This window comes from Periplaneta americana, chromosome 12 (genome assembly GCF_040183065.1).
Source record: "Periplaneta americana isolate PAMFEO1 chromosome 12, P.americana_PAMFEO1_priV1, whole genome shotgun sequence".
NCBI lineage: Eukaryota > Metazoa > Arthropoda > Insecta > Blattodea > Blattidae > Periplaneta > Periplaneta americana.
Window position 1 is genome coordinate 10,198,321 of NC_091128.1, and position 21,885 is coordinate 10,220,205.

General features: G+C 35.2%; 1 protein-coding gene across 8 annotated transcripts in view; it reads left to right on the plus strand.

Annotated features, from left to right (window-relative positions):
- LOC138710161 (putative per-hexamer repeat protein 5) overlaps positions 1–21,885 on the plus strand; it is a 281,887-nt gene that overhangs the window by 21,594 nt on the left and 238,408 nt on the right. For all 8 annotated transcript variants that reach the window (XM_069840801.1, XM_069840799.1, XM_069840796.1 and 5 more), the window contains 2 exons: positions 5,981–6,215; positions 10,095–10,344. The gene's annotated coding sequence lies outside the window, so the exon portion shown is untranslated. The remainder of the gene's footprint in view (positions 1–5,980; positions 6,216–10,094; positions 10,345–21,885) is intronic.

Genomic DNA, 21,885 nt, shown 5'->3' on the forward strand with positions numbered 1-21,885 from the left:
ATATTGCTGGCAACTCTGTGGAGATTTGAAAATTGTCGCCTTATTGCTCGGACTTCAGGATGGATTCACAAAATACTGTTGCTTTCTCTGTTTGTGGGGTAGTAGAGCGACTGAAAAACACTACAGAGTGAAGACTGGCTTCCCAGAGAAAGCTATGTCCCAGGAAAACATAATATCAAGTATGTCCCTTTAGTAAAACCGGAAAAATTACTGCTTCCTTCTTTACATATCGAGCTTAGTTTAATGAAGAGTTTTGTTAAAGCTATCCATAAAAATGGAGAAGGTTTTGCATATGTAAGGAATATGTTTCCGAAACTCAGTGAGACTAAAGTGAAAGAGGGAATTTTTGTTGGCCCTCAAATTAGGAAACTTTTGAAAGATGAGAGCTTTGAAAAAAAATTAAATGTTGAGGAACAAGAAGCTTGGAATGCCTTTGTAAGTGTTGTTAGTGGATTTTTAGGTAACAATAAAGCTGACAATTACCAACAGTTTGTACAAGAACTCCTGCATAGTTACCAGAAGCTTGGTTGTCGAATGTCATTGAAAATACATTTCCTCCATTCCAATCTGGACTCTTTTCCTAGAGAACTTAGGAGCTGTAAGCGATGATCCACAGGATAGAACAACGATATCAAGGAAGGTGGGATTCTAATATGATTGGGGACTACTGTTGGTTTTTGTTCAGAGAAGGTGACTCAAACTACAAGAGGAAAAAATAACTCTAAGTAACTAAATACTTTTTTTTTAAATCTAGCTTGAAATCTGTATATGGTTGTTTACTTCAATGTAGGGCTCCTAAATTATTTGATTTGAGATTTTAATCAATTTAATTTATAAACCTTAAAAAATTATAGTTACTTTGATCCAGTTTTAAATTAATAAAGTAAAAGCCTATATTGAAGGGAAAAAAGGAACATAATGCCATTTTTTTCTTATTGTAATTATTATTTATGCGACGTTATTATTTTTCTGTGAAACGTCAGTGTATTTTGTGTATAAATTTTGCATCTTAGGAATTTATTTATTTTCACTGTTGTAATTACGTCTTTTGAAATGCGCGAAAACGTTTTTTTTTAATCAAAATATTTCCCCTTCTGTCGCACAAAAATGTTACGTGTTACAGATTTTTCGCTGCCATTTTCGTAATCAGCAGGGTCGATTTAGTAAAAATCAGCTGATTTCATTTCTGTGACAGACAAAAAGTTAAAATTTGTCGACTAGTGTAATCAATCTGAAATGTAAATGATTCATTCACTGTATCAAGTAATCACATTTATCCTAATAAAATCGATTATTTTATGGCAGGTACGTGTATTTAACATTGACCATTGTACCGCCTTCACATATTGATATAAATGAGCCGTTCAGAGCAGAAGTGGTGTAAGTCAAAAATGGGTAATGAGGGTTAAAGTAAACATTCTGTAAAATACAGAGCAAAGTAACAGTTAATATTCAATTTATTTAAACTATTAGTATTCAGTGAATAGCAAGAAGGACATATTAATTCCTACTTTGCTCTGTATTTTACAGAATTTTTACTTTAAACCTCATTACCCATTCCTGACTTACACCACTTTTACTCTGAACGGCTCAAATCTACTTAAGAAGTAATTATTTTAAAATAATAGAGCTGTGATAATTATAAATAAAAGCATATTTGATGATTTAGTGGTTACTATGCTTGCATTTCAATTCAATCCTGGAATAGGATGATGGATTTTTGGATGGAAAGATTTTTTTTTTTTTTTCATTTTCATTTCATTTATTATATTCCATAAATCTTACATTAGCAATGAAGTTTTAAGATGTGGAACAAGTTCAAATTTTACAATATTACAATTACAATTACAATTTTTACAGTATTTTACAATTTTTACAGTTTTACAATTTTGCAATTTTCTACAATATTTTGGCGAGATGTAGTGAGATGAGGTGAGGCCCGAGAATTCGCCAAAAGATTACTTGGCATTTGCCTTATGGTTTAGAGAAACCTTGGAAAACCTCCAACCAGTAATCAGACCAAAGGGAGTTAAATGAAGAGGCCGAGGACTTGCTGTAGACCATCCTGCGTCAGTCTCATGGCTGGGCAAAACCTCGGAAGAAACCGACTTTCATTGGACGAGAGAATAAATCTGTGGGCCTCATTTACATGATTATTTGTATGTAAATGGTATTTTTCTTTGATATTGAAGATAGAATTCTATATTGGTAATATATGGAGTGTCTCAAAAACAGTCCATCAAAGTAATTGAAGGGTTTTTTGAAAAAAAAAAAAAAACCAGAGTACAAAAACTTAAATTTTCAGGAGAAAACAAAAAACTATCTGACATGATTGTTGTTGACACTTCAAGTATGAAATTCATTATGTCATTTCTTATGGTGTTATAGAAACTGCGGAAAACTGAAGTACATTTATAACTTAAATTGCCTCATAGAAATACATGTGTAAATGTAGGTAACTGTAGACAATCGTTGTTTTAAGAGAAAATTCTCTGTTGAGGCTGAAGTGTGCGCCTCTTTTAATCTTCTTTTTCTTTATTATATCCTATTTATTCTCCTTTTGTTGTTTACATTTCTTCCATGGGGTTACTTCTGTACCTAAAGATGAGTCCATAACTAATACAATAATTGGCATGTTAAAGTATTTTTCTTTGAGGTGGCTTTTGCTGTGTACATAAGAAGCAATACTGCAAGTCTACTACTGTTTAAAATTGTATGCATAAATGTTTAAAATGATATGAATGTGATATTTGTAAATGCTACCATCGTCCTGGTCAGTGTTTGGACTATGATTGTTTTATGAAAACCATTGAAAATTTCCACTCCTTTAACATAAGATAGTGGTGTTTACCAGGGATGATTTCTCAGGGCATGCTATGCTTGCTGCACAAGCCCAATATTTTCGTAGAATGTGTATTTCTCAAAATGGCGTTACATACATTAAAATTTATTTTGATTTTTTAAATACTGTATAGGCGTAATACCATCCGCAGGTTGCAAACCGCAAATATCGCAATGCTTGCTCGTTTCTTGGAGCTACAGGAAAGACGTAGAAATAGCGAGAATATGATGCGCGCGCAAGTGCCTTCCTCCTTGGCCCGTCCTAGGCGCACATGCTTCTGTTATGTGTTGTTTGAAGCTCTGGTCCGAGAGCTACACCAACGACTATTTAACGTTACACAGACCAGTATTGGCAGTGAGAATGTGCTGTGATTTGCGAGTGCAATGTAATTGTATGAGCGGAATGCATATGTTAGCTGCTGCATGTATTATTAATTCTTAAACATTAATTTGAAGAATTGCAATGAGTTCGGAATTGTGTGTTATTGAAACCTTATTATTAAATCCATTTTCCCGAAGGACTATTCAAGAGAAGACAGACATTATAGAGAATATGTGCGCTCGTTCAGTACAGCTCAATACAACAATGTGTATTGGTTGGCAGGGTCGAAAAAACTAAATAAACTGTTTTGTTGGCCATGTTTGTTATATCTTACAGTGGATATTCTTGCAATACTGTATACATTTTCTTTTTATGGAAGAACTTAAAATAAAAGGTAAACTGTATTGGATTAACTCGCATATGTTGGAAGAACTGAAAGACAATATAAGAAGGGAAATTGCAGCAAGAAGAAGAGATAATGCGTGTTAATACAAATTTTCTTAAAAGATATGAAAGATGTGTGGCAGCACAATGAAATTATTTCCAACATCTTCTATGACAAAGGTAGGTGGTTACTGTAATTTGCATGATAAATCCATGCACTTGACTTCAGGGGCTATGAATACCCGACTTTGTCAGCAAACAGTGTGCTTCATGAACTTCTATTTGAAGGCTCTGTAATATTTTCAGTGATAAGACATATACTAAAGTTATACAGATGTAAATGCATTTCGAGGTATTTCAGAGTTGTTCTTTAGTCAACTGTCCGAAGACAGGTTTGAACCTTACAAGTGATACAAGAAGGCACCATTTATGAGGCAATTTGGCCTAGGCCAGGAAATAATGAAGTAGGATGGCCAGTTTCTTTCTTCCTCCATTATATACATCGCCGACTAGCTACATATTACACTAATCAAACTTTAGATGCATACAAATTACAAATAATTGTTCTTTCTCCGACATATTGTCAAGTGAGATATACTGCCTGATAATAGATGTACATATCAGCCAGAACCTCAGAGGATTATTTCAGAGTAGAGTTAATTTTTATTTTGCCTAGTTTGTCCATTTAAATTTAAAAACCATGTTGGGTCCGATAAGCCATACAAGTTATCAAAGATTTATTGTTAAAGCCGTCAAACATGGGAGGGGTGATGTAAATAACTGTATATTTGTGTTTATCATTATGTAATTTGATAAGTTTGACAGGATATTTTCACTAATCAACACTCAACGGTCAGATGAAAGGAACAGACTATCAGTAGAAGCAGTGGAAGGTATTGTAACAGTACAATATAATTTGAAGCATTTTACATGTAAAAAATTTCACACCTGTTTATTGAAATCCCCAAAGTTACTGAAAGACATTTCCTCTTCACAAAATACTAAAAAAGCAGGACATGTCTGGTAAAATCCAGACGTCTGGTTACCCTATACTGAAACATTTCGGAGTATATGAATGTAGATATTAACAATAAAAGATTGTGTGGGGTCAGAAAAGACCCCAGATAAATGTCGAGAGTTAATTGCCTCTTTGCCTGCCTATTGTGCCTGTTTATTTTTTAATTGCCCTTTATGCCTGCTTACTTTAAGTATTATAAATGCATATACATTCGGGCTCTAGTAATAAGATTTCATCATACGAGATTTTAGGCTTTCAGAGTTCATTCATCCAGTAAATCATACACAATTATATAGCACAAATCAAAACAAATACATAAATAAAAATAATATATAAATATACTAAAAGAAATATAAAAATAGGTACATTAAAACACACACAAATGAACAATATGTGATAAGGTCTTACAGAAAATTTTCTGTCTTTCAATAGAAATAGGCCAATCTATATTGATTTTCGATTTTTCTGAAATTTTAGGAATAGGGTCTACTTGTAGCTTTTGCTCGTTGCATATATCGCTCAATACATGGAAGAGTTTCCTACCCTGTCATTAGCTCTTGACTATTCCCAACAATTTGATAATACAGTGAAACCTCTCATTTACGGACATCGAAGGGTCGTAACAATCTGTCAGCATCTGAGAGGTGCCCTGTATTGGGAGGGAGGCTCCCCAACCTAACAGTAAATTTATAATATGCATTATGTATGCCTTCACACTTTAAGTGAAATGTATTACTGTAGTTTAACTCTAAAAACAGTATACTGTACTACTTGCGACTTTGAAGTACAGTAGATAAGACCAAAAAAGGAAAATACAGTACTGTGCCATGCAATTTTATTCTAGGTCTACAGTTATGCAGTACTGTAATTTACAGTTTTCAACTTAACCTTTACGTTCAGGTGCCATGTCTCCCGAAACAGAACAACTGATTGAAGTGAAGAGAATAATCCTACTAACCCTATTATGTGTCGAATACAATTTCACGATTAAATTTTATGATTTTTTTTTATCCATCCACTTGCAACTAACAAGGGGTAGCCGGCTGGGCTAGTGGTAGCCTACGAGACCCTTATGTTATGTTTCATGTTAAGGAATTTTTGTACAGTTCTCAAAACTAAATTTTCCATTTTTGTAACACATTAGGTCTTGAAATTCAGTTCTGTCCGCAATCAGGAGATAAATCAAGCTTTAGGATGTGAAACAGCTGTCCGTGTCTTTGTCTGAGAGTATCCGTAAATGAGAGTTAAATTTATCATTATTTTTAAATTATTTCAGTTGGGACATAAATATCTGTACGTATATGAGGAGTGTCCTTATTTTGGGGGTGTCCATAAGGAGAGGTTTCACTGTATAGTAACATCAAATTGTCACAGTCCTCTGTGTAGCTGACAGAAAAACTATTTTCATATTATAGGCTTTAGAGGCTGCAGATAGTGAACTTGCTGGCAATGGTGGCAACATTGGCCCAGTGCACTGGAACCGCAGCAGTGCTATAAACTACTTGGTATCTCGTCAGGCTCCTGATGGTTCGTTTGGAGATGTGTTTACAACTACTGAAGTTGTGCTTGGCTTGGGACCACGACGACTCAGCTCTGTTAGAGACCTCAATTGTGGTAGTGGTAATTCTGGAGGAACTTTCACCACTAGTGGTAAGTGTAACATTTAATAAACAGTCAAGTGTTTACAAGCACAAGAAAATGAAAGGATTCAAGATCAACCACAAATGGGTACCAGTATGAATTCAATAAAATTACAGTAAAACCTCGATAAGACGCGCCCGCTTATTATGCTGTCCCGTGTAATAGGTTTTTTTTGTCCGGTCCCTGCACATTTCATATGTAACGCCTTTATAAAATACCCCGTTTGTTGTGCTCAAGTCCCGCATAATATGCTGTTTTTGTGGAATATTTTCGATGTAATTTTCAGCAATGTACTTTAACAGCAATGAAACATCTTGGTCATTGAACTCACTGGTGCCATTAACCTGAAAAGTATTGGTATTCGACCCTTTACCTGCGCATTTAAACCTTCATACTTCATACCTCACCCTCTTGTTACTCTCTCTTATTCGACTACTTACCTGCGCGGTTAAAGTTTACATACAGTTACAATACCCCACCCTCTTGCTAACCCTCTCTCTCAAACAGCATTCCTCACTCGGCCGTAATAAAATTCTGGAAATTTTTGCTGGTCAGTTTGTTGTCCTTTAGTGTATTGAAGTGTCTGTGAATGTGATTACAATGAGTGTTAAACGAAAAGCACTTTATTTGTCGGAAAAATTGAAAATCTTACGAAAGTACGATGAGAACAGTACTCTTACTCAGAAACAACTCTCTGATTCATTAGGAATCCCATCATCGACATTAAGAACGATAATAAAAAATCGCGACTCAATCACTGCAGCTGCGATGTCAGGAAGATGTAATCGCAGGAAACTGAAGTGTGGTAAACATGAGGACTTGGAGAACATGCACATGGCAAACAACTATAAATGACTTTTTTTTTCCGAAAGAATTAAGTACAGTACATATTGTAAATGTCTTTGACATACAGTACAGTAATTACATAATGGAGTAATACTATATTACCTTTCATGACTCATGTATTTCAATAAAGAAAAATGCTAATAGATACTGTATATAAGTCAAAATTAGTATACCCGCCTAATACGCGGTCCCGGTTAATACGCGGTCCCTTGAACAGCATCTTATCGGGGTTTTACTGTATATTCATATAAAATAGGCTAGGCCTAGGTACTAACTTGTATCTCTAACACTGGTAATGTTATGATAATGAACACAGGTTGATCTTTGACGTAACGAACATAAAGTAGCCTACAGCATTGCTAAGTTCATCCTGTGAACAAAAGTAAATAGTTCAGGAATTTCAGTCCCTGTTTTAATGTCTTAATTAATATCATTTTACATCAACCATTAAGCGAGAAGCTCTACATTAGGGTTTCCCTTATATGGGATTTTTTTTTTTATGTATCAAACGTGTACCCCCTAATTTTGTTTTATTACAGTTCCTCCCATGTAAAATTTTTCTTAATTGCATGGCTTTAACCCATGCAGACTTTGTTTTCAAATTTTAACTTCATTTAAATTTATTGATGATTAATGAACAAATCAATTTCGCAAGTTTTCTTTATTTTTCTTCTGACAACCATGGTCTTCGTCATGTTTGCATTTATCTTCATCCCATATTGCTCACAGCTGTCATTTAGCTCCAGTAGCATATCCCTTAGTGTTGTCTCCTCTTCTACTAACAACAACATATTATCAGCAAATTTTATGCACTTTATTCTTCTTTCTCCTACTATCACCCCTCCCATGTTCTGAAAACAGTTCTTTACCAAATTCTCCAAGTAGATGTTGAACAGATAGGTGATAAAGGGCATCCTTGTCGTACTTCTCTCCCTATTTCACTTTCTTCAGACATTTCTTCTCCTATCCTGACTTTGACTTGTTGTTTCATATAATTATGTTGTTGTTGTTTTGTAATGCCAGGCGTTTGACAATAAAGTCATTTCACCTCTTACAGTCCAATATTTTTCAAAGATATTGTCATGATCAGCCACTGAAGCACAGATTTTGGGGTGTTCCGAATCCATTTCTTGATTTGAATTGCACAATGGGCAGTTAGGGGACAGATATATTCCAATTCTATGCAGGTGTTGGCCAAACAGTCATGGCCTGTTGCCAATTTAAATGCAGCTACAGATGATTTGCGTGGTAAATCGGAAATTAACTGTGGATTATGATGCAGAGAGTTTCATTTTTTTCCCTTGTGATTGTGATATCAAATTTTGTTTGTTGAAGTTTAAGTATGTAGATTTAATAAATCTTTTCACAGAGTAATATTTAGATTTAGTAACAGTACTGCCGTTCTTTGCTAAAGCATCCGCATTCTCGTTTCCCAGGATTCCACAATGGGATGGTATCCATTGGAATACAATTCTTTTACCGAGTGATATTAATTGAGAGAGCATTTTAGTTATTTATGCTGTTTGAGATGAAGGTGTGTGGCTAGAGACCATTGATAGAATAGCTGCTTTGGAATCTGACAATATAACTGCATTTTTAAATTTATTGATGTGGCATAGAATATTCCTGAGACTTTCACTTATTGCAATGATTTCTCCATCAAAACTTGTTGTTCCATATCCAAGAGATCTATAAAGTGAGAAGAGACAGCACGTAACACCTGCACCGGCACCTTGTTATTTTTTCTTTTAAATTCGAGATGTTGATTTTCTGTTTTAATTCTTGAAACATGGATATGAAACTTTTTTGAGGTTTCAATCTACAGAGAGTACTGTATGAATGCCAATTGCTTCCTGGTAATCTGATAAGTTTTTCATACTGAATCAGTGCTTTTTCTTCTATTGTCATTTTGATGCTGTTAATGTTAGTGGGGAGTCTCATAGAATCTATTGGAGTTGTTTTGATTTCACCAGTAATGAGCCTGAGAGCTGGTTTTGAACACGTTCTATTTCGTTTATGAAAGGTGAAGTAATTAAAATTTCTCCGCAGTATGTCAGCACTGGCTGTACAAACGTTTTGTATGTAATGTTCAAAGTATTTCTAGAGCATCCCCATTTCTTTCTTGCTAGTCTTTTGTGAAGGGAAAATCTTTTACGAGCTTTTTCAGAAATATATTTAAATGGTTGCTCCATGTTAACTTACTGTCGAAATAGACTGGAACAGTATAAAACAGATTGCAATGAAAAGGAAGGAAAAAAAATTGAAATTATTTAAGCAGCAGCAGCAGCAGCCAATAATAATGAATTTGGAGGGGAAATATGTGTAATCATTATATATTACTATAATAATAGTCCATGGCACTACAGCCCGTGAAGGGCCTAGACCGACCAGCTGGCTGCTGGCCTCACGCCCACATGCCGAAGCACAAGTGGACGATCATCCAACCAGAATGGCGGTATCATGTGGTTAGCACGATGATCCCCCCCCAGCCGTTATAGCTGGTATTTGCAACCACATTTCGCTACCTATCATATCTCCCCAAGTGCATCACGATGGTATATTTTACTATACTCTGTTGTATAGGTTAGACAGCGGCAATTATCTCTAGAAACACGATTTGTCTTTTGTTCCAAGGACAAAATGAAATGTCAAAAATGACTTTAAAGATATGCATATCATTTTATTCGTTATTTTCACTATAAAATTATAGTCTTCATTTGTTCTGAGACATTCCCTAGTCCTGTCAGAAAATTTTCATCTAGGAATTAGAATATTATTCATATATTAATAGTTCCGCCAACACAAAATTGTGGACAGGTTGAGGTTATCAACCTGGCCATCTTCGGAGTGGTATTTATTTATTATTCTATACTTTATTAATTTCTCTTCCTTTATTAGTCTGCATATTTTATGTTTATAACTTTTTAGGTATATTATAAGTATTATATGTAATGTAGAAAGAAAACTGTACATATAACCAAAATGTTAAACTCAGGGAAAGTCAAAACAACACTCATATTTGATAAATCTTTGCTCTTCCAGTAGCTAAACTCCAGCCGTCTACAGCAACAACACTTCCTCCTACTGCTGTGGCAAGTGCAGATTCAAATTTGACAGTGGAAGGCACGACTGCTCGATGAAATCCTAAAGGAGATGACCTTGCAACTGTGACATATACGTTATGGGTTGGAACAAACGTGACAGAGAATTTCACCATCAGTGTGACAGCTGAGAAGAATTCGACTTTTTATCACATAATGCAAATAGCTGCAGAACAAGATTCCCACTATGTGTGAGTATCATTTGTTACCACTGTTGAAACATAGATACCCACATTCTGATGCCTCCAAATGTGGTCTGTGATGTAGTCTGTATAGACCCTCCTGAATTCCGATGTTCTCTAACACATTAATTTTGATAAAATAATTCACTTAATACCACATCCGGAAATTGTGGGACAAAGCCGTGCCAGATAACTGATTTTTCGGGATAATTCGAAAATACTTTTATAGATTATGTAAAGACGCACTTTACTGCACAAACATTTTTTTTCCATGTTGAAATTGAGTAATTTTCATATAGATAATTAAAAATAGTTTTGAAATACATACAATGTTTATTTTTAGTACTGATTAAGGTAATGTACAGTACATTCATCAGTTAATAATTATTGTAATACAGTAATACAAAATAGCGTAAGAATACTAAAAGTTTTCGTAACCTTATGACAATTTTAAGTGGCTGTCATGTGAGTCATGTGACGTGAAGAGCAGTGTAGCCAACATCGCAGCTATGAAGTAGCAGTCGATGATTTGAGCATAAGAATATTTTGCTTGCATTTCCCGGAATCCATTGTGCAGCAGCAGCACTTAGCGGTAATAACCATGATACTATCCATCACTCAAATTAAACTTTTACGCACTGTAGGAACAGAGAATTTCACACTTTCGTACTTAGACTCATTCAATACCCCTTCGAAATGGGCAAGTTCAAGTTTTAGATTGAAAGATATTGTCTTCGTGCATTGTTTGCAAGGTCCAAGTGACAGATACCGATGCTACCCCGTACTCCAGGGACATAACGGGCTTTTTTGTCTATGTTTTCACACGTGAACAGTGTAAAGAGTAAACACGATATGCAGCATGTGCGATCTACGAGAACCACTCACATCTTCGTCAGACTCTTCTCTTTCACATGAATGACTTTTTCTTTTTGACCTAGCCAAAAGTGCCATTGTTTTGTATTGCCAGTTATTTGGGTGCCGGATATGAGGGATTTTACTGTACCTAGTTATTAAAACAGTTGTATTCCAAGTAGAATGTTGAGATACAGCACAGTTGCAATTATTCAAGCCAGCCCAATTCTTTCATTCTTTTTTTTTCTTAACTCATTTCCCGAATAAAAAAAAACAATCACAGAGTGATGTACTAACTAAGTAATGAAAATCAACTCTGAAGATACGTATTAAAATGTTTAATGTTTTCAGTTGAATTTCAGTTTTAATTTACTTTAGCATTTTCAGACTGTGATTAAGCACACACTAACGTGAATGTTGAAAGAAAATGAAAAAAAGATCGTGGATTTAATAGAAGTTTAAGTTCAGAAATTGTGAGAATTAAATGATGAGATACCTACTAAAGATAAAAATTGACATTGCGCTCGAAATGGAAAGTATCATCATTAGTTCTTACTTGGATTTGTGGTTGTTGTATCTAAACCTACATTCTTTCCTTGTCCAGTATTTGTAGTTTATTACTACGCTTAAGAATGATACTTCTGTCAATTCAGTCTTTCATAATTGAGTATTTTTCTAAATTCAGTTTTCGAAACCATAAAGCTCGAATGACCAATAAGGAAAATATAGACATTGTGTAGAGGACTGATCAACCCCTCACTTTAACTCTACAGTAATCACTGTAAGTTACTGCCACATAGTATAGTCCGGGTCAGCTTACTTAATACGCTAAGGGTGAAACCTAACCATTTTTCCCCCATTACTACATAAGCTAGTGGATTATGGTGATTTTTTTTAGTTTTCAGGTTGAATTTTCTTTTGCCAACTTCATTTCGAAATTCGGTACTGAGAAATACTGCAACTGATAGTGATTTTATAACTGTTATGTTGGCAGCAGTGACACAAGTTGTCAGTAGTTTAAATTCTGAAAATTTTAATTGTTCTAGATTTCTGAGCCCATTACTAATAATTAATTAATTAATATCAGTATTAATATTAATACATAATAGTTATTGTATGTGTTGCTTTGTGTTGTGGTTACAATTTCAAGATTATAGTCAGCTAGGCTAAGTATAAATAAATATAACATATTTCGTGTGATACATGCCCTTGAGTAATCGATAGAAATATCATTTCACATTTTAATTAATTTCTTTCGTGTTTAGATTTTTATTACAGTAATGGAGTAAACATTCTAAAGCATACATTTCAAAGTGGCATTCGTTTTCGGAATTCATACTATTCATTTCACGTGATCAAACAAAATACATTTTTAGGTTAGGTCTCGTGGTTCGTAAACTGTTTAATCAAAGCAATGAATTTCATGTTGTCAGATAAAATACATTTTAATATTACATCATACACTAATCTACTAACTACTAACATAATGTGCGAGAGGTCCAGAAGAAAAATATAGGCCTACTCTTTCACAAATTATTGAACCTGTTAGAAAACACCTCCACAACATAAAGATGAGATGTTGTTGTTTTCTAATGCCAGGCGTTTGACAATAAAGTCATTTGACCTCTTGCACTCCAATATTTTTCAAAGATATTATCATGACCAGCCACTGAAGCACAGATTTTGAGGTGTTCCGAATCCATTTCTTGGTTTGAGTTGCACAATGGACAGTTAGGGGACTGATATATTCCAATTCTATGCAGGTGTTTGGCCAAACAATCATGGCCTGTTGCCAATCTAAATGCAGCTACAGACGATTTTCTTGGTAAATCAGGAATTAACTGTGGATTTTGATGCAGAGAGTTCCATTTTTTCCCTTGGGATTGAGTTATCAAATTTTGTTTGTTGAAGTCTAAGTATGTAGATTTAATAAATCTTTTCACAGAGTAATACGTAGATTTAGTTACAGGTCTGTAAGTAGCAGTGCTGCCCTTCTTTGCTAAAGCATCCACATTCTCGTTCCCCAGGATTCCACAATGGGATGATATCCATTGGAATACAATTCTTTTATTGAGTGATATTAATTGAGAGAGCATTTTAGTTATTTCTGCTGTTTGAGATGAAGATGTGTGTTTAGAGACTATTGATAGAATAGCTGCTTTGGAGTCTGACACTATTGATAGAATAGCTGCTTTGGAGTCTGACAATATAACTGCATTTTTAAATTTACTGATGTGGCATAAAAGATTCCTGAAACTTTCATTTATTGCAATGATTTCTCCATCAAAACTTGTTGTTCCATACCCAAGAGATCTATAAAGTGAGAAGAGACAGCACGTAACACCTGCACCGGCACCTTGTTCTCTGGAAATCAAGGATCCGTCAGTGTATAAATGAAGCCAGTTTTGTGAAGGGTATCTAATATTAATTGTCTCTAAAGACAATTGTTTTAGTATTTCAGTGTTTACTTCTGATTTCAGTATTTCTTCTGTTAAATTTAGATTATATTCCATATTTAATAGAGTTAAAGGGTTTGGTTTAATTTGTAGGTTTTCTTTTAAATTCGGGATATTGATTTTCTGTTTTAATTCTTGAACAATGGATATGAAACTTTTTTTAGTTTTCAATCTACAGAGAGGACTGTATGAATGCCAATTGTTTCCTGGTAATCTAATAAGTTTTTCATATTGAATCAGTGCTTTTTCTTCTATTGTCATTTTGATGCTGTTAATATTGGTGAGGAATCTCATAGAATCTATTGGAGTTGTTTTGATTCCACCAGTAATGAGTCTGAGAGCTTGGTTTTGAACATATTCCATTTCGTTTATGAAAGGTGAAGTAATTAAAATTTCTCCGCAGTATGTCAGCACTGGCTATATAAACATTTTGTATGTAGTGTTCAAAGTATTCCTAGAGCATCCCCATTTCTTTCCTGCTAGTCTTTTTAGAAGGGAGAATCTTTTACGAGCTTTTTCAGAAATGTATTTCAAATGGTTGCTCCATGTTAACTTACTATTGAAAATAACTCCAAGATATTTGGATTCACCTAGGAAGGTGTTGGCCATTGTATTGGATATTGAATTCTCTTTCTTTTTTACCAAGTGAAAGTATTTGGTAGTTACTTTTGCTTAAATTGAGTGTCATCAAATTTGATGTATTCCATTCATGTAGTTGATTTAGAGCTTTAAAAGCAGAATTTTGAATTTTGTCTCTATGTCTGTAAGATCCGGAAGTCCACAAAACTATATCATCTGCAAATAGTGCTGTTTTCATGTTTGATTCCTCCAATAGGGAGGGTAAGTCATTTATATAAATATTGAATAAAGTTGTGCTGAGGACAGCGCCCTGAGGTAGACCTCGATATGTTTGTTTGTAACTAGAAAGTGAGTTATTGAATTTAGTGGCAATGAATCGTTGACTAAGGAATTCTGATATCCATCTGAACATATTGCTGGAGATACCTAATTTCTGGAGTTTTAGTAATAATTTATTTCTCCAAACAGAGTCATATGCTAGCTGAAAGTCAATAAATATTTCTAAGGTATCTTCTTTCTTGTTAAAACTGTCTTTTATTTCTTGGCCGAGGCATATAACTTGTTCATTGGTAGAGTGTAGTTGTCGAAAGCCGGCTTGTCTTGGTGATAAAAGATTTTGGGATTCTAAATACCAAGTTAATCTGTTGGAGATCATGGACTCCATGGTTTTTGCTATCATGCTTAATAGTGCTATTGGTCGATAACTATTAACATCATGAGCAGGTTTCCCTTTTTTGTGAATTGGTACAATGATTGCTTTTTTCCAAGCTGCAGGAATTGAGGTGTTCCATGATAAATTGAAAATGGATAAAAGTACAGACTTGGCTTTTTCCCCCACATGTTTCAAAAATTCGGAATGAATGTTATCGGGGCCAGGAGATTTCTAGGTTTTAAAATTTTGTAAAGCTAGAGTTAATTCTTTGGAAGTAAAATTTTGATGAAATATTTCAGGTTTTGTACTAGTAATATTGTTTTTATTATTTTTATGTAATTCTCTTTTGATAAATTTGTCAGTTTTTTTGGTATTGGGATGTAATCTGTGAGAGTTTGAGTAGTGTTTATTAAATGCGTTTGCTATATCTCTACTATCTGTTAGTGTTTTGTTATTATGAATAATAGGTTGGCTAGTATTTTCCTGTGTATTGGAAATATTCTTCAGAAAGTTATATGTTTTAGTGCTATCGGTTCTGTAATTAATATTTTCAATAAATTTATTGAAACATTTTTTTTTGCTGTTATGATTGCTTTTTTAAGAATGGCAGTCTTCTTCCTCCAATCTTGAGTATATCTTCTGGTGTTTTGCTTTGTTCTGCTTTGGTTCTTGCTTTATCTCTATCTTGTTTCAATAAATTCAGGTTTTCTGTCCAGAATGGGGTGTATTTTTTTGGTTTGCCTCGTGGGATGTGCTTTTTTGCAATTTTAAGAAGAGATTCACAGAAATATTTGTTCAATCTATCTGAGTTTATATTTTCCATTAGTGGTGTGTTGACCTTGAGATGTTCATCGAGTTCTGTTGTAAATAGTTTCCAATTCGCTTTCTTAAAATTCCATGTTGTTTTGTTATTGTAGGGTTCTTTTTTTTGGTTTTGGTGGAGTTGGATAGAAGCAATGATGACTCTATGGCCAGATCCAGGGTCTTCAATTATTTTTTTCTTGGTTTCGTGATGGATATCTGATGTTACTAGTAATAAGTCTGGATTTGTACCAGAACCAGAATAATGAATGAAAGTAGGGGGATCTTCTTTTCTGTAGACAAGTTCTGCGGTTGTAGTATTTAGGAGGTCCATGATCATTTTTCCAGGTTGGTTTACATTATCGTAGCCCCAAAGTTAGGAGTGGGCGTTAAAGTCACCAATTATGATAGTTTTAGGTTGTATATCAAACAAAGTTATATCAAGGGGATTATTAGGTGGGTTATAGGCACTGTAGATTTTGAAATATTGTTGATTTTTCCATACTTCAATTTTTATTAGTTCTAATTTGTCTTGATTATCCATTTCTTTTATGATTTGAAAATTTGTAATTAATTTCTTTGATGTACCTGCGAGAATTCCACTGCTGATCTGTCTATCTTTGGGTAACAGTTTCATATTAAAACCTTTAAAATTAAAATATTTTAATTGGTCAGCATTAAGGTTTGCTTCTCGAAGAAGGAAGATATCTATATTATTATCTGAGAGTATATTGGCTAGTTCAGTCTTCTTGGCTGATGTTATACCGCCAGCATTCCATTGTAAGATGTAAAGATGGGATATGGTAGGCTAAATAAGCAAGACATCATTATTGTTAATACTATATTATTATTATTATTATTGTTATTATTATTAATATTATTAATATTATTATTATTATTATTATTATTATTATTATTATTATTATTATTATTATTATTATTATTATAGTACATGGTATTGTGTGATTTTATCCTCTTTTGGTGATATCTAGTATTAGTTGGCAACACTGAAGAGACTGCCAAATTAGTCTTTTAGGATTACTCATACGTGACCCTCACTATAGCCACTGTGGACTGGTACTCCGCAAGCAAATAAAAGGACCGTTTAAATTTATTTACAATCATAAAGAAGTTATGGATAAACATTTTTGTGAAAAATATATACCGTATCTTTAAAAAAATGATGTGCGAAATCAACTTAGAGTCTAACTATGTGGACGATAAGAGGTGAGATGCTTTGTATGATATTGCTCGCATCCATGTAGCCAAAACATTTTTACATGCATCTCGAGTTTCGTCTTTGTCTCAGCAACACATGGGAGTCATAATATAAATATGTATATAATGTATTGTATTGTATTGTATTAGATTAGATTAGATTAGATTAGATTAGATTAGATTAGATTAGATTAGATTAGATTAGATTAGATTATCCAATAGAATTACAAGCATACCTACTAACATACTCATTAGCTAGGACTAATTGTAACAATAGTAACTGCTGCAGTTTTAACTGACATTACAGATCGCTGCGGACTCTTTACTTTATTTAGCTAGCTAGTAGACAACGTGAATACAAATTAAAATTATAAAACAAAAATGTTTCTAGCCACTACCGTAAGACCCAGGCTCGTGTACGGTGTGGTTTTAGCCAATAATATAACATAAAATTTACAAAGACAGTTTACTGAATACAGTTGGCCTAATTAACTCAATTCAAACCAATAAATAACAAACAAGAGCAAAAAAAAAAAAAAAAGACGACGAAAGAGAAAAAGAGAGAAAAAAACACATTTAATATAAATTAATAATTAGACAGAAGCCAATGATATTCAATAAAAACATGAATATAGTCGACAGAAATACAAAGGTAAAAAATACACACATTTGTTAATATTATACGAGGTCTGTCTAAAAAGTATCCGACCTTTAGCCAGAAAAAATATTTCAAATACCTGACGGGGTTGGGACCCTAATCCCCTTCAAAGTAGGCCCCTTGTGCTTGCACACACTTAGCCCACCGATCCTTCCACTGCCAGAAACACCTCTGGAAGTCTTCTTTTGGAATGGTGTTCAGCTCCGTCGTCGCGTTCCGCATTATCTCTTCTCTACTCTCAAAACGGGATCCTTTCAGTGGTGTCTTCAATTTTGGAAACAACCAGAAGTCGCAAGGAGCCAGGTCTGGAGAGTAGGGAGGTTGGTGAACGGTTGTAATTCCATGTTTGGCCAAGAAAGTGTGTATCAATTGGGATGAATGTGCGGGGGCGTTGTCGTGATGCAAGTGCCAGTTGTTCGCCGTCCACATGTCTGGTCTTTTGCGCCGAACTGCATCACGGAGTCGCCAGAGAACATCGTGATAGTACTCCTTTGTCACCATTTGTCCTTCCGGTGCGTATTCGTGATGCACAATTCCACGGACATCAAAGAAAACAGTCAGCATCACCTTGATTTTGCTTCGCACCTGCCGCGCTTTCTTCGGCCTTGGAGACTCGGGATGCTTCCATTGCGACGACTGTCTTTTTGTTCCTGGGTCGTACCCGTACACCCATGACTCATCTGCAGTTATCACGGTGTTCAGAAACCCAGGATCAGTGTTGGCGGTGTCCAGAAGGTCCTGTGCAACGTCACGACGGAGGTCTTTTTGTTCCGGGGACAACAACTTGGGCACGAATTTCGCAGCCACTCGGTTCATGTTCAAATCATCACACAAAATTGCATGTGCAGAATCTTTACTCACTCCAACCTCTTTGGCAATCTCCCGCACGGTCAAACGACGATCTGCCATCACCAAATTTCGCACCCTCTCAACGACAGCTGCACTCCGAGCAGTTTGGGGCCTGCCACAACGCTGCTCACTCTCCGCTGATGTGCGGCCATCTTTGAATCGGTTGAACCACTCCTTAATTTGTGTTACACCCATCGCATCTTCCCCAAACACCTGCTGAATCTTACGAATTGTTTGACTTTGAGAATCACCAAGCTTTTGACAAAATTTGATGCAGTATCTTTGCTCAATTCGTTCAGTCATCTTGCGAGAAAACTAAATCCGACAAACACCTAGAACAGCACCTTACTTGGTGACCACCAGCCAGTGACTGGCACAAGCGAATGCGGTGAAAAAATTCAAGCATGCGCATTACAGTTCCTCCTTCCACCATGCACAGTGGCGCCGCCTTAGAATCACAACTTTACGCGGGAAAAATTAAGGTCGGATACTTTTTAGACAGGCCTCGTATATCATGAGTAATTTTATAAATTTCTTTTTTAAAAGGTTCAATTTTAAAATATTTCAAATTTGGAAAATGATATGTAATTTTATTATAAAGTCTTGGGTCGAAACTAGCACCATGTTTAAGTGCTGCACTTGTATGACATTTAGGCTCATTTAATAGGAAAGTAGACTTTTGTATTCGAGTATGATATTCATGTTTATTAGATTTATGTTTTATTTGATTTCTGTGGTAGTAAGTTAGTAAACTATATTTATAAATTTCTTCAATAGTTCATTGTTCAACTGTTAATAACTAATAACAAATGCGAGTTCAGAGCTTAAAATTTGTGGCAATAACGAGAAGTGTTTTGTTGAAAGCTATGAAAATTGGGAAGGAACTGGGATGACAGGCACGCGGGAAAACCATATGAATAGTTCTCAATGGAGTGACAGTCTGTACGCAACCACTGGAAGGTTAAAAAAAAAAAAAAAACATGTTGAAGACCGTAAATAGAAAGTGAGAAAAGTAAAGTTAGCAATTCGGAAGCATAATTTCAACTTTGGTCCCTTTAGGTCACATTGTTGTGGCCCTGCTGTACTTATGAATTGTATTTTATTTTAAGGGTTACAAGATGGATGACACACATTTATGTCATTCAGCTGGTTTGCCTCAACTGCTTGTTAAATTTGTCGTTGTTCATAGAACTAGTTAATTTTTTAAGTGAAAATGTAAGCTTCTTTACAGAAAGGAAGATCATTAATTCAACAAGAAATTTCCCAGCTTTTAATATTGCAGAAACATAATGCAAAAATAAAGACAATACAGCTCGAAGTGATCATATTATTATATTGTTATTTCAATTAGAACAGGAATATGATAATTATGTCTGCGACCTTGAAGCCCATCTGCGATTACATTGACAGTCCTCTATCCCTTCTGTTTCAATGCTATTAGCGCTTATAGAACAATGAAATGTAGTGTTCAAAAACATAATTTAGCGAAATTTGGAGAAAACAACTTTGCTTATGTATACAGATGATATGGATCTTGTACTGCCACATAAACAAGATCTTTAAAGAGCCTTGAATGCTTTGACAGAATGGGCAGACAAAAATCATTTATGCATTAATGAAAGAAAGACAGTCCAGATGGTCTTTAGAAAAGGAGGCCGACTTGCAAAAGAGGACTCAATAATGTGCTAGTATCAACCACTTGAGATTGTCAACTCCTTCAAGTACATAGGAATCACCCTACAACCAACAACGTCATACTGCATTCTTATACAGGATAGAACTGCAGTAGCAACAAAAGCAATGTTTGAAATAAAGACCATCACATGCCCACATTGGACACCACCACTGCAAAATTATCCCTATACTGATAATCAGTTACAGACTAGAATTAATTGGTACAGTATAAACTAATTCTCAAAGACCTAGAGGAAGTGAAAGCATGTTTCAAGAACCGTGCCCTTGGTATCTCGAAATGTAGGCTACACTTTCCTGGCTGATTTACGAACTGGCAAAGGAAACTTTTCTACTTGAATACCTCAGGATGCGACTCTCACTGCCTGCTACCGCCAATTCATCAGACCATCTACTAGAAAGTCACCTAAAAAGAGAAGAGATATGGCCAGACTTCTACTGCACAGGTGATATGATGGATAGAGAATGGACACAACCAAATTAAGATCTACGACACATGCTTACAAGCTTGGCAGTTCATGGTGATCATCACAAAATATACAAGACAACCTGTTATTATACACCTGATGGGGGGGGGTGTGTGTGTGTGTGTGTGTGTGTGCGCGTGCGTGCGTGCGTGCGTGCGTGCGTGCGTGCGTGCGCGCGTGCGCTTTTTGTGTGTGTGTTTTTTTTCCTTTATGTGAATCACCTTGCGACAGATAACACATAACAAAATGCAGAAATTGGTCTGTTTCTATAAAAGATTATACCAAAGTTAAACACTCAACAATATGCATGTTAGTGCATTCTTCCTCTTATCAAAAACATAACTTAAAAAATATATAGACTTTCTACTACAAAATACAGAGTCTTTCATAAGTAACGAGTCTATTGAAAAATTAACTGTTTTGGATAATTTTTTGAAATGATGTTCATCCTGACGAGAAAGAACCCTTCCCATGCCGTACAGTCGATTTGAAAACAAACACCCCCTCCCCCTGCCACCAGAGGAAGCTACTTATCCTTGTGTAAAGTGCATTTGATGCCAACTTAAAATGACCTGGAGCATGGCCTTCTATATGCCCAGGATAATGGCACACAGCCCTGCCTATATACATTGTTGTGATAGACTGGAATGATAGAACGCCACTCAGCCACTTAATGTTATTGCAGATGAGAAAAATTGCTGCCTGGTTTGAACTTAGAAACATTATCGCTCAAATTAAGCGTTTACTCTGTAGATGAAGTGTTTCCAGGCAGGTGGATCAGCCAAACAAGCTCAATCCGTTGGCCTCCGCGATCACCTGATTTAACTGCCTTGGACTTTTTTTTTCTGGGGATTCCTCAAGGATCTATCTATGCAACTAAGCCATGCACCATTCCTGAATTAGTGGAACGAATTGAACACACGATACAAATGGTTACGCATGACATGCTCACCAGAGTCCATGAAGAGTTGATATGTCGCTTACATTTGTGCATTCAGCGAACGGAAGGTAGTTTGAAAATTGTACACCATAATTTGTGAACAATTGAAACTGGTTTTACATTTATTTGTTTTAATCAAGGTTTAAAACACTAACCATTCTTTCATTTAGTAGCTCTTGCAGCAAGGGGAGGGTGTGTTTGTTTCCACATCGACTGTATGGCATGGGGAAGGGTTTTTTCTCGTGAGGATGAATATCATTTAAAAAAAATTATCCAAAATAATTAATTTTTCAATAGACTCGTTACTTATGAAAGACCCTGTACACTATTAAGTACATAAATAAGATACTGTCATTTCTCATAACTGGAACACAACTATGGTCCAT